We start from the raw sequence: 14106 nt of genomic DNA on the forward strand, positions 1-14106 counted from the left end.
GTCCAGCCACAGAACCTCAGATTATCTAAACGGTAATAATGGTCGCAAGCAAATCTGAAGAGTGAGTTGTGGAGTGTCGCGCTGCAATTACATTTAGTCCATAATTACGGCATCTCGCAACTCGTGCTCTGCGGCGTAAAAGAAGAAGCGGATGCTTGCTTAAGTATGCGGCTGAGTTTCTGCGGCTGCTGAATGCGAATGTGCGGCTGACGGAGCAGCCACTGCCGGCCCGACGGGTCTTATGTAAGAGGCCCAGGGGCATTCCTAAGGCAACAAGCAAGGGGCTCTACCCAGCATTCCTCACTGCTGCCGGGCCGCTGTCTGCTCGCTGCCTTTCCCCTTTTCATGTGAACAGAAAGAGTTTCACGCATGGGGCGGCTCTCTTTTTTTTTTATGCTCTTTGTTAAAGTCAGGTGTTCTTTGCACCTTCACTGCAGCCCATTGTACGCAGACAGTAGAGCTGGTCTGTATGCAGACACTGCTGACCCCAGTCTCTGTATGTATTGTTGACCCCTTTCTCCTAAAAATGATTTCACAACTATTTTGTTTTTTATGAACATAATGATTAAGTGATTAGATATCATACAACACACTCAAAAACAGTGTCTTAATCATTTTCAAACGTCTTCATTGTTATGTCTTCCAATCAAATTTCTGCCAAATGGCGAACATTCCCAAATGCTAAAAACTCTCCTTAATATCTGGATGAATTTATCGAACTTAACAAAATAAAGTGTCAGTTGGCAGATTTGTTCTGACAATTGAACAGGCAGGAACCTCCAATACAGTAAAAGACCACATGACGAAAGGATATTTTAGGTCCTGAACCAAACTGATGTACTGATCTGACCCTACAACCGCATGTGTGTGTGTGTGTGTGTGTGTGTGTGTGTGTGTGTGTGTGTGTGTGTGGGGGGGGGGGGTGTCGCACCAGGCCATCTGTCTCTCTGGCTTTGTCCCTGTGAGCAGGACATGAGGCTGAAGAGAGGTGGGGGTGAACACTGGACTTGAGGGTGAAAGGTCACTCTGCTGCTAAATGGATTCCCCCAACACAGCGCTTGTACACACAAAACCCCAAAAGAGGCATCCTGATGACGCTCCTGCATGTGCCCTCTCATGTGTCACCAATTTATTGTAGTCACCAAATTGAGCGTACATTTCATACATAGTCATCAGGCAGTCTTTGGAAAACCTAGAGGGCCGTGAGATACAACATGATAATTAGGGAGCTTCAGAGTTGCTGGTAAACGAGTTTTGTTACTTTTGGACAGAGCCATGCTAGCTGTCTCCCCTGTTTTCAGTCTGTATGCTAAGCTAAGCTAATTGGCTGCTGGCTCTAGCTTCAAACTTACAGACATGAGTCGTCTCATTCTTCTTCTCTCATTCTTTTTAGGATAGGAAAAGTGTTGCTTTATGGGTTGAAATTTGTCCTACTTCTTATATTAAATAAACCATTAAACAAAACTTTGGATTATTGAAAAAAAAAAAATGCAATAGGGCTGTTTACCTTTACTCAGTAAAAGTTAACAATTGGAGATACTTAGTTGCTAGCTGCCGGCTCAGCCTCTGCCATGTTGAGAGCCATATGGAGGCAAAGGATATGCTCAGAAATGTAGCATATCTAATATATGCCATCAACACTGGACCTTGAGCATACATTTAAGACAGAGTTTGAATGCTAAAGTTAAATTAATAAAATAAATGCACTACATGAGAAATGTGGATTTGTTTTGGACAGAGTCCCAGTTTGTCTTCTGTCCTGTTGAGATAAAAAGGGAATAAACCTGATAGTGAAAGTGTTGAAGCTGCAACCAGTGAGCCCTGAGCTTTGTTTAAGAGACAAAGGGCCCACTGTGTCATTTAGTCCCATTTATACACAACAGGCTGGGATTCCACTGCTGCTGAGGTCAATTCACTCAGGAGTGGACTTATGCCTTAACATTTAGTCTCCAAAATGATAAACAAGTTTTTTACCCAAATCACTTAAAACAACCACAGCACCAGCAGCACCTGCTGGAATATGATCTTGTTTGGATTTCACTTGTTATATTTTGCCAGATTCACACGTGACAGTGAGCTTTGTGGTCTAACCAAACTCTGGCTGGTCTATCTCGTGTTTCCTTTCAATGGATGAAATACAGAAATAGAGAACTGAAACACTGACATGTCGGCCGAAAAAAAGCTAAACTTTGACTTTTCAACCGGTTAATGTGTATAAATGCTGTTGCAGAGCCCAGTTTTTGTTTCGTCAGTCAGTGGCTAGGCTGTGAAGATGAGCCGATGACTCTGTTGACTTCAAAGGATTGAAATGAGGGTGAAGCTTACAGCTTGTTTCACTTCCTTTTTCTTCGCTTTCTCAACACCACTTTTGTTTCCTTTATTCAATGTGGATAATTGAATCCACGGCATAGTACCGTTTAAGTCTTGTTACTCTATAGTAACAAGACTTAAACGGTACTATGCTGTTTCTTTTTCATTTTGGTTTTCTCAATGTGAGCAGTGCGGCTCTACTGATTATAATGTTGGTCTCTTAGTCAGTCTTTGGTCCAGATTGAAACATCCCAACTATTAAATGGATTGCTAATTTTGTACAGATATTCATGTTCCCCAGAGGATGAATCCTCCTGACTTTGGTGAGCCCCTGAATTTCCATCAAGCACCACCATGAGGTTGACATTTGAGGCTTTGAGTGAAATGTCTCAAGAACTGTTGGATCGATTGCCTTTCGCCATTTGGTACAAACATTCACGTCTCACTTCTGACTCAGTTTAACACTTGGACTCAGTTTAATACGGGGAGATTCAAAACGTGTGGCTCATTGAGGGGGAAAAAAAAAAGAAGGAGAACCTCTGTGGACTTTGCTACAGGATCGGCCTCTCCCACACTCCTCTCAGAAACCTTTAATCTGACCACATGGCAGGTTTGCACCCATAAAAGACTTAAGAAGGCTGGAATGTTAACCAGCCCTCTGGTTGTGACGATGATGATAATCAACGGGGGAAGAAGTCCTCAAATCCTTTATGTAACTAAGCTAGAAACACCGCAATGGCAAAAATCCAACTATTAGAACTTTTAAAGCTCATTAATTAACATTTTATATGTAATTTGTTTATTCCGTACAAACCCAAAGAGTTAAAATGACAATTTGGAGTCTCCACTGGGGGTTGTGTTCTCAACTATTTTGTGGTACAGTTTGTACTTGGAGTCTTGTCAGAGGTTGCCAGACTACCAACGGAGACCCTCTATTAGTTACTGAGCTTTAGAGGTGCTGGTATGCATATTTCGTTACCTTGAGAGGGAACTTCCTGACCTCAGTAATCCCAGAAACCTGGCTACAACTCTGATATCACCAATCCTTTATGATCCCATACTATGTTACATGTAAAATATTAATATGAAAAGAAGGTAAGAATGGAAGACAAATCCTAAATGTTTTTGTTTCCTTGTTGCATGATAGGGGGGGGGCTCTTTGGGTTAATGTTTCACTGCATGGCCGTACTGTACCGTCACTCGTCAACCTCTCAGACTTTGATCATGGCGTGAGTGGGTTCAACCAGCAATGATCAATTCATCCCGGTGACAGAAAGAGTGCTAACAACTCCAGGAAGAGAGAAGATCAACAAAAAACACGCGCACTCTCCCCCCTTCAGTGATAATGTAATCTACATACAGTAAAAATAAATGTCATCTTTTAACAGCCGCTTTCAGCTACTTAACTCTTTCATGTATAGAGGTCACTACAGTGGACATCTGTTCAAATGTTGTTTTCTTCTATATGCATGGGTTTTGATGGCTTAGTTGCACATCAGCAACTACAGTGAATGCTATTGCATCATCCCATACACTGTTACTCAGTGACAAGTGACAAGCCGTTGTAAGTGCAAGATACATTTCTCAAAACCAAGATGGCTGACAGTCAGAAACACCCAGTCACTCATCAATATCTTGCCAATCCTTCTATGGAAAGAGACCCTTGCAAGTATGAAAATAAGGAATCATATAATTCATACATTTTCCAAGTATTGATTTTATATTGGGAGGAAATTACGATTAATCATCTGTCCACTAAATTGGACACCATGCATCACTGGCTATACTTCCTGTGGCAAACCAGGGGGGAAAGCCGAGCAGACACAGCCCAGGAGGCGGATCCCCGAGCTGGTAAAAAAAATCCTGACTGAGGTTGTCATAATTCATGCATGAAAGGGTTAAGCAAGGGCGAATTCACAATGGAATGGATTGTGGCCGCTGATAGCACTGTGAATTGCCCCTTCAATAAGCCCCGCCCCCTGCTGCTACTCACTCAAGCAGTCAGAGCTACGTTAACGTGGAGCCCACACTGTCACTAACTGCGCTTCCTGCATAAACATATAACATTTTTGGAAAAACACAAAAGCGATTTCAGAGAGAAGCAGACAGAAGGGTTTGCAATATGCGTTTACGGGATATATCCAGGATGTCAAATGAATTCAGCAGTGAAAACAGGTTGAAAAGATGAAGATAGATGTGTAAAAGTGAACCACCCCATCACCTGGCAATTGAGACAGAAGATGTATGCATATGTATGCATTCAGTATACCTTCAGTAACTAGCGTAGCATAGCTCCACAGGTTTTAATGTTTTTAGTTGTTTAGATGGCTAAACGTTAGCTAGCTAACAGTGACAAAACTAGGTTTTTTGATGACCTATTGTCCTGATGTTGTGTTGTACTTGGCGTGGTGACATTCAAAGGTAACTTATTCATTTTATTTTGATGTTTTTTGTGTCTTGAACACAAATATATAAAAAGAACTTACTATGTATACTACCAAAAAAATATGGCACTCTGAGGCGCACCAAGGCGAACTCTATTCACTCCATATGGATCAGGGCGAGGCTGGGGCGAGTCCAACAAACATACTTTCACCCTGGAGACTGCAACGTGTAAAACCAAAACTCCTCTGGACTTATTTCAAGTTTTGTACACACGTGACGGAAGCAAAACGCACATAACTTTCATCCCGCTTAACTTGCGTACAGAACTTAACCCTCCTTTATTTAACACTATAAATGAACATAAATGAAGTTTACTTTCAATACAAATCCTTTTGTATTCATTTGGCTTGATTTTGAGTGAGCGGGTCAATACGACCCTGAACAGCAGAGGTGTCTCATCTCTATTTATCTACATCACCCCATGAGAAAAAGAAAGTTTCAAAATGTACAAAAAAGTTTAGAAATAAATACATGTTATGGTAGACTAATGCAATTTATATCTAGGTTTTTCCAAAGTACCTAAAAAATAGTTTGAACATGTATTTTTCATGAAAACGAGTGAGTTATCCTAATTGAACTATGATCTATGGAGGGGTGAATAACTCCATTCCACTAAACACTGATTGAATTGTTAGTAATGGAGTTGGTGATGAGGTGCAAACTATATTTATTAGGATTTGTTTTGGTTTCTGACCACTTTTGGATGACTGAACATGCACCAGGTCAATTTGACCCGGGAACATCATGGCTGTACCTGAAAAACAAACATAACAGGAGGGTTAAGTAAAGTAATAAACAGAATTATTTTAACAACCAAAACCATGATCTTTTTCTAAACCTAACCAAGTGGTTTTGCGGTCAGACCTAATCACTGATTTCTCTTGATGTGATGCATTTTGTCGCACATAATGCAGTTCATTGTGGCGGTTACCAGCTGATCCTCGCTCCTGACGTCCTCCTCCAGCTCACACATTTTTATGGTTCACATTTATCTTTGGAAACAAACAAAGGCTGCTGTTCCACATACCTCATCCCTTCCCACACCAACACACACACACACACACACACACACACACACACACACACACACACACACATAACTGACAAGAGGAATTCTGTGAAAACAGCAGACTCACTGCTGAGAAAAAGCTGACTTATTTGGCTCTCCCATCCCACACACACAAACACAGATAGACACACACATCTGGGAACATAGATGTCTCTCACACTCATGTCTCTCTGTCTTCTGAACAAATCTCAAAAGCTATTAGTTGGATTGCCGTACAATTTGCAATCCATTAAGACATTCATGAGCTGCACGGCAAGAGGGGCCTGTGTCCTTAAAGGTGCATGGAATGCTATTAGTCATTCTGTGTTGAAGAGTTAGTGTTCATTTATTTTAATAGATCATAATCATTTATAAATTCATGAAAACAATTATCAAAAAATAACATAAGTAATGAAAATGTTATTGTAATTTGAATCCTCTATTATACAACTGTAGAATTTAAGAAAGCAAAGAAAACATTGGTGAATGTCAGAAATAAGACATTTCTTCTTAAGAACGGTTGGTGAATGAGGCCTATGACCCAGACTTGAACTAAATCGAACATCTCTGAGGCCTGAAAATAGCTGTCAGCTGACGGTCTCCATTCAACCTGACAGAGCTTGATAGGATCTGCAGAGTACACTGGCAGAAAATCCCCAAATCCAGGTATCATAGCTTGTTGGGTCACACCCAAGAGGACTCAAGGCTGTAACCGCTGCCAAAAGAAATTGGAGCCACCGGAGCGAACTGATATCTTGTTCAGACAAAACAATTTGTCAACTTTGGCTCTGGGATATGGTGATAGAAATGTTTCCCTATTTTCCGACATGTTATATACCAAACAATTAACAAATGAATTGAAAAAATAAAATGCAGACTAATCTGTAATGAAAATACTCATTAGTTGAACACCTACCTCATATAGAATGGGACCATTTTCAAGTCACTAGTGCAGCTCAATGTAAAAATGACATTTTCTTTGATGATATCAACCCATTTTTTAAGCGGATGACCAAAATGATTTCATTTTATGATCACACTTTGTCTTTTTACTGTGAAACATGCCTCGAACAAAACGTCTGTGATAACAGTACAATTATTGGAGCTTGAAGTCACAAAATATGCTACTTTTAAAATCTTGCGCAAGGTTTAAAAAACATGCGTTTTATCAGGATAAACTGGAAATCCTCAGGCAAGTGTTCAGCAAACATTGACTCGAGCTGCAGATGAGTAAATGAGAATGTTTACAGTGTTGTCAAAAAGACAGACTTTCAATACAGACAAAATGAATTGGCCCAATAATTGGAGCACAGTCTCCGGCCCCCCTTTTTTTTTTTTTAAATCGGGGGTTCTTCTAACTGAAAGTCCTGAAAGTCTGGGTTTTTGCTTTGGCAAAAGCTGCAGCTGCAGCACTTCTGGTCAATCGGTACTGTTTCTGGAGCCTCTCCCTTGCAGCCGCTTCCACAATTGAGGTTTTGAACATGGCCCACTTCCCCCCTGCCTCCTCTGGGATGCACGAAAAATTCCTCAGGAGGTGGAAGTTGAAAACCTCTGATCCTCAATCTTTGGCCTTGGGTTATCTGGTACCAAGTACGCTTATGAAGCTCCCATATGCTCGAACGTGGTGTTTGTTATGGCCGATCCATGACTAGCACAGAAGTCCAACAACCGGACTCAATCTGCGATGCCAGGGGTTGGCACACCTAGGTCCGTGCTTTTGCCTGATGCCTGGCTCACAATGCACCTGACCCTAATGCCTATCCTTGCAAGTGGTGGGCCCACAGGAGAGGTCGGCCCTCTTTTTAGGCTGTGCCCGGCCACCAGACGCTCGCCGGTGAGCCTCTGTCTGGCTCCAGCAGGAAGCCCTGGTTTCCCTTTTCCTGGGAAGGTGCCACAACTCGATCCAGTCAACTCAGTGAACCGCTGGTAGTCTGGCCCCTCCCCTTCGAGCTATTGCCCCCAACAACACAGCTCCCAGAGTCACTGGGGCACCCAAACCCCTCCACCACGTTAAGGTGGTGATTCATTGAACTCCAAAGAGGAATTTATTCATTAATTTCATTACATTGCCAGCCATCTGGCCTGCAGTATGGCCATGTACCAGGCAGAGAATCAGGCTTCGGGGTGTCTGTGCCAAACTCAAAAGCTGACTGAAAGCTGGCATGCAGATCTGTACTGCAGGGGAAACTAGGATAGGTTTGTGGGTTGTTTTTTTTTGTGGTTAGAATATTCCTTTATCACACAAACATGAGGGTGATGTTGATCTTCTCATCTAACTTTTGGCCAGAAAGTGAAAAAAGTCATATCGGAGTAACTGCAATGATCAGTTTTAACATCCACGTTACTAATTAGAACAGGAAAGCTCAGATCTTCTTGAACATTATAATATATCCAACTTATTAATATAGAAGAGCCTAAAAAGGAAACATAGATGTCTCATGTCAGTAACAGGGTTAGTGCTATTTTTTTCAACCACACAATTAACTTGCAAGTCTTAAACACGTCATTCTTCCCTAACTCTACCATTCCACATGCTGTGAAAGCAGCACAGGCGTAATTCTCAAAATGTCAACCTTTTCCTTTAAATTTGTAATCATATTCAGGGACCTAGAGGGACCTGAATATGATTAAATGGGATCAATAACTTTGAACCTGTAAATGTTAAACCTTCAGGCCATTACGAGGTGTTGCTGATCTTCATTTTTCTTTATGCCGGCTCATCCAACAGCTTTTTGTCATTATGAGCTCTGAGAGTTTTCAGCTCCCAGTACAGATTCACTGACCTTAGTACCCAGTCCACAGAGGCTTTTCTGGTGAAATGGGACGCTGGACAAAAGCCAACGAAAAAAAGGGATGTCAGCAAATCCGAGTTGTTCTTTTTTTTCACTGCACTCATGTGATCGGCCCTGAACTTCCCTCCCTTTAGTCACAGCAGAAGGCAGCGAGGTGATTTCAGTTCAAGTCAGATGTTATAGAACATGTCTGTCATTTCATGGCTTTCAGATTACAGTATGAACTTTGAGCAAGGGGAAATTCTCAGTGACCATTTATGGAGCGACAGAGAGGGAAGAAGCTCGTGAAATAGGAATAAATGGTTTTAAACTAGTAAGACCATAGTTACTTTACTGAACAGTGGCAGCAGCTTTATACATTGGTATGCTCAGCTGTTTACACCCTGGGGTGTCTCTATTTTTTAATATCGTAATCCTTCTGTTTACGTTTCTTGCCCTCTGTTTCCAGGAACTTCCTGCTCATCCCGCTGCTCACACATCGTCTGAAAGTCTCCCACTTTTTCCTTTTCAAGGTCTCCACACGACACTTGACGACAAGACTCAAGAAGTACTCAGGTCCTTTGCTTAAGTGGAAGTGTAGCGGTGTAAAGATGCTCCATTACTAGTGAAAGTCCTGCATTCAAAAGTTCAGAAGTATTAAAAGCCAAATATGATTCAAATATCAAGAGAGGTCATTGTGCAGAATGGCTCATTTCAGACTATAAATGATTTTTTTAATTCATGCATTATGTAAGCAGCTTTTTAATGTTGTAATTTTCACTAACTGATGGCATTATTTGGAGGAAAAAACCTGTTTAGCAAGTACTATTTATAACGGTCGGAGTGAAAAGTACCACTCAAGTGTATTTAAGTACACTACTTAAGTAAATGTACTTATCAATGCTGTAATCAGGATTTAAAAACACACATTTAGTGTTAGCATTCAAAGGAATTGTTCAACATTTTGGGAAGTACATTTATTCACTTCTTCTCATCTAACCTTTGACAAGAAAGAGAACTAAGTGTATTTCCCAAAAAGTCTAATACTAAGATCAGTGTTGAAAATGTCCACCTGGTACTCAGTTACTTTCCAACACTGGATTCATTGTAGTTCTTTCCAGTTATTTGTTTAACGATAATCTTGAAATTTAGATTACTAACATAACGCGTCGTCACACAAATACGTGTGACATTATATCATCAGATCATATTATGAGTTCAAAGATTACCACATAAATACATCGATCGATCATAGATCATCAAACAACACGGAATATCTTCAACACTTGACTGTTTCTTTCCGGAATGAACCTATAATGTCTGTATGTTTGGTGCTCGGCTCGTCATGTGATTGTTGCTCACTTCAGTGTGGAGTGCACAGAGCCAGAGAGATGTTTGCTGGGGCTCAACGTTCCGCAGCCGAACAATCAGACAAAGCTCACATTCAGCTGAGTCTGTTCACGACCTTTTAACCGCTCGTGTCTTCAGTGGAGGAGCCTAAAGGCCCGACTGTCTTTTAATATGCTGCACAACGAGCTCTAAAAGAAGTATTTCTTAATTCACTCCGTACCTCAAATGTTCATCTGACTAACTTTCTCTGCCTGGTGTTCTTCTGGAGCCCCTTCCCTCTGGTCTGTTGTCATAGCTCCGTCAAGGAATGTGTTCATGTTTGTAGATTAATATTTGTTCAGGAGGTGTGGTGACATGTTTGTTTGAACTTTTTCAGGGTTTTCATCTGAAGAATGTGAAGTAGCCTATAAGTTCTCAGAACAAAAAAAAAAAGAAGTTTATTTTCTTCTTTCTTCGCCCCAAAACCATACAACACCACCTGGGATGATTATTATCCCAACAAACTGAGACGTCACAGCAGCGACGACGCATACATAATGAGGCTACCAGCTCACGTGACGCCTCTGCAGCTACAATGGTGAGAAGCTACCCTCTTGTGGTGTGTTTGAGTGTTGACAAGCTGCTTTAAACTTAATTATGTCATCCAAAAATAGATTTAATGTTTTATCTATTCATTATGCATTTAGTAAAGACACTTAAGAAGGCAAGCTTATTTGTATAGCGCCATTGCAACACAGATGCAAATTACAGTGCTTTACACAAGAAAATCATTAGAATAACATTTAAGATCATGATAAAATAATACATTAAAATATAGTAAAATTAGATCAATTAAATAAGCAATTATTACATTATTATAAAATACAAATACACAAAGTACAGCACTGCAGTAATAAGTTGCAACAAATATAATAAAAGGAATTAAAAGTGCAAAAGATAAATTAAGAAATGAATGTGTCGCCTGTTGAATTTGACCTGGAAGTGAAGGGTCATCCTGTTTTACTTTCAAAATAAAAGCTGGGTCAGTGACATTTTTTAACCACCAGATAGGGACAAAGAGCAGTGTTATGCATGTGTTATCTTAAAAAAAATCAAAACGTTTTCAGCATTTCTCCACACACTTCCATATGAAACCATCTGCATTACAAGAGCATGATGTAGATTGTTGGTCTCATCAGTGTCAGTTGTGTTGTTCAGGCTCTTCGTGTGCTTTCCTCTGACTCATACTGACTCACTGTCTATATATGAGGCGCTGATCACCTCTTGAAAATAAAGAGGCTTACATATCAGGATCAGAATCTGTGTCTCTATTGCAGTAAAAAAAAAAAAAAGGGACATCTGCTGCAGTTATGATAACAGCAATAATGAATTCACTAACAAAGGAAATATGACTTTAACCAATTCACTTTGCCCTGTTTAGCAGTTTAAAAGTGTTTGACCCATCAGGAAGGAGGGAGATATCTATTAAATCACGATCGCATATGTGGTAAGCAATAACATCGGAGTAAAGTGGGATTCTAATTATCGCAGAGAGCCTCATGCTCGATCTTAGTGCCATCAATATAAATCTAACAACCTATTTAACTCACCCCATACTTTACAATTTAACTTTGAAGGAGCAGTTTGCCATTTGGATAAACATGCTTATTTGATTTCTCGCCGACAGTTAGATGACATAAGATAAGGATTGATGCCACATTTGACTGTACGCTGAAGATACAGCCAGCAGCTTAGCTTAGCATAAAGACGGCAAAAGGACGGAAGCAGCTGGCCTGGCTCTGTCCGAACAAGCATCTCTCAATCTCACAATTCAACAAGTTTTATCTCATTTGTTTAATCTGTACAAAAACTGAAGCACAACGACGACAATTAGCTACCATCTTCCACCCTTAATGCTAAGCTAAGCTAACCAGCTCCATCTTCATTATAGAAATAAATAAGCATCTGCCAATATCAATTTATTCTCTTAATAAAATGCACTTTCTGATTGGTTTGAATGCTCTCCACATTTATGTATACTTCACTTTTAAACTAATCTTATTTATTTACTTTCTTTGCATTCTAACACACTTAATCATAGATCAACTTTTAAGCATTATTACTATTTATACTGTTGTTATTGTAGTATACATACTGTACATGTATTTTATTTCCAATTTCCATAATTCATTGTTGTTATATTGTTTTATAATACACATATTTTTACATTTCTTATAGCTTCTCTATGTTTCTATACATTTATATTGCAAACCAATTTCTCCCTGGGAATTTCTTCACGTCACCTTTTCTGACATGAAGAAATTGAATTCAGCCATGTTCAGCAGTTATTGCAACACAGTTAACAATCACTTTCATTGGATTGTTCTTTAAACGACACACGCCCGTCTTGTAATCCATTTAGGGTGAACACAAACACCTGGTGTTTTCCTGGTGCCACCCATTGGCACAGCCCCGGGCTCTTGTCGTGCACATTGTGTCTCTCCAGCCGTTCACAACAAATCAACCCTCGAAACCCCGAACATCAGAGCCCGCTGACAGTGAGGTAAACATGGAGTGGAGGGAGGGAATCACTTTAAAGGATTATCGCCGTCATCTGTTTGGATTACAGGCAGAGCCTACCTTCCCATCTGTCACCTTCAAGATGAGGTCAGCACACTGTCCTTACATGTTGGAGGCCTTTGTTCATTTATTTAGATTCAAAACACGACTCTGTGGCGCTGAACAGGAGCGGCGTCGTCTTTGTTAGCTTTACCTCTCATGTACTTCAAAGCTCAACCTGGACTCCGGATATTTGTGAGCTCAGACACTATTAAATAGATGTACAGTGCTAGACTGATCAATACCTCTTTTTTTTTAATTATGTACATGTTATGAAAGGTTAATAAAGTGTAATATCTTCATGGTTGACGAAGCTTATTTTTACGCCGCGCAGCCCTTTCCCATCAGATAAAAGGTCAAACTTTCTGAATCTAAAGAGTCTTTATTATAGATGATAGACATAAAGCAGCCATATGAGGCAACCCGGTAACCTCTAGAGTAATGACATTATTAACGGCTTAATTTCCTTTTTGTTTTTTACTGCCTTGTGAAGCACGTTGTAACATGTTTTGAATACTGCTTAAAGTAGCTTGCTATTTTTATTTATTTATTTATCTATTTTTTTTTTACTCAATACAGTGTGGAATGTTCACACAAAAAAATATGTATATTCTGTTATAATATTTTCATATCATCTAAACCACCACCTTATTATTGTTGTTGTATTGATATTTATTGAGATGTATACAAAAGACTGGTTTTGTACTATTTTGATTACTTACTTTGAGATGGATTGATGGTGCGAACGCAGTTGACTTGAAATCATTTGTTGTTTTATATTCAAGAATTTAAGAATTTATATTCTCTAAAGATCAATTGAAGCGCTTCAGAAATCACAACGGTTTTCTGTTAACACTGTTGGATGTTGGTATTTCCACACTGACTTAATTGAGTTCATAGCTCACCCCGCATTGTATTTAGCTGTATGACACTGAGGAGGAGGAGGATGAGGAGGATGGTGGTGTTGTGGTGGTGGTGGAGGTGTGACTGGGATTTCAAGGTTACTGTGAATATATGCAGAAGGAAACCATCTGAGGTTTCTGCTCACACCTACACACAGAGCAAGCCAACAAGCCTTGATAACCACCTACACAACGACTGCACATTTACCTCTCTGCTTCTCTATCGTGTGCATCACACACACACACACACACACACACACACACACACACACACACACACACACACACACACACACACAAACATTTCCTCCTGCGATTAACAGTTTTCCTCCTGTAATGCCTGCATGCCTGTTCTGGCCCAGTGGGACTCATTACCTGTGGTAAGTACACAGGCTGACCTCTTGCAAATGTTGCACCACTCGCCACTTAACTAAGCTGCCGCCGCTGCACGGCGAGCCCACACTGCACTAACCCTATCTTACACAAACAACATCCTTTGATTTATCTCCCTCTTTCCATCTCGCCGTTCAACCCGCTGTGTCCTCTTTATCTGCCTCTTTGTCGCTCTCCAGCTCCCTTTCAGCTGATGGAGCTTATTGTGGACAAATAGGCTTACGAGCATCACTATAGCAACAGCGAATCGTAGAAAGCTACATAAGCACTTCATCAAGGGGCCGTGATC

Source organism: Cebidichthys violaceus, unplaced genomic scaffold (assembly GCF_023349555.1).
Source record: "Cebidichthys violaceus isolate CVI_PGR_0920_01 unplaced genomic scaffold, fCebVio1.0.p SCAF_78, whole genome shotgun sequence".
Lineage (NCBI taxonomy): Eukaryota > Metazoa > Chordata > Actinopteri > Perciformes > Stichaeidae > Cebidichthys > Cebidichthys violaceus.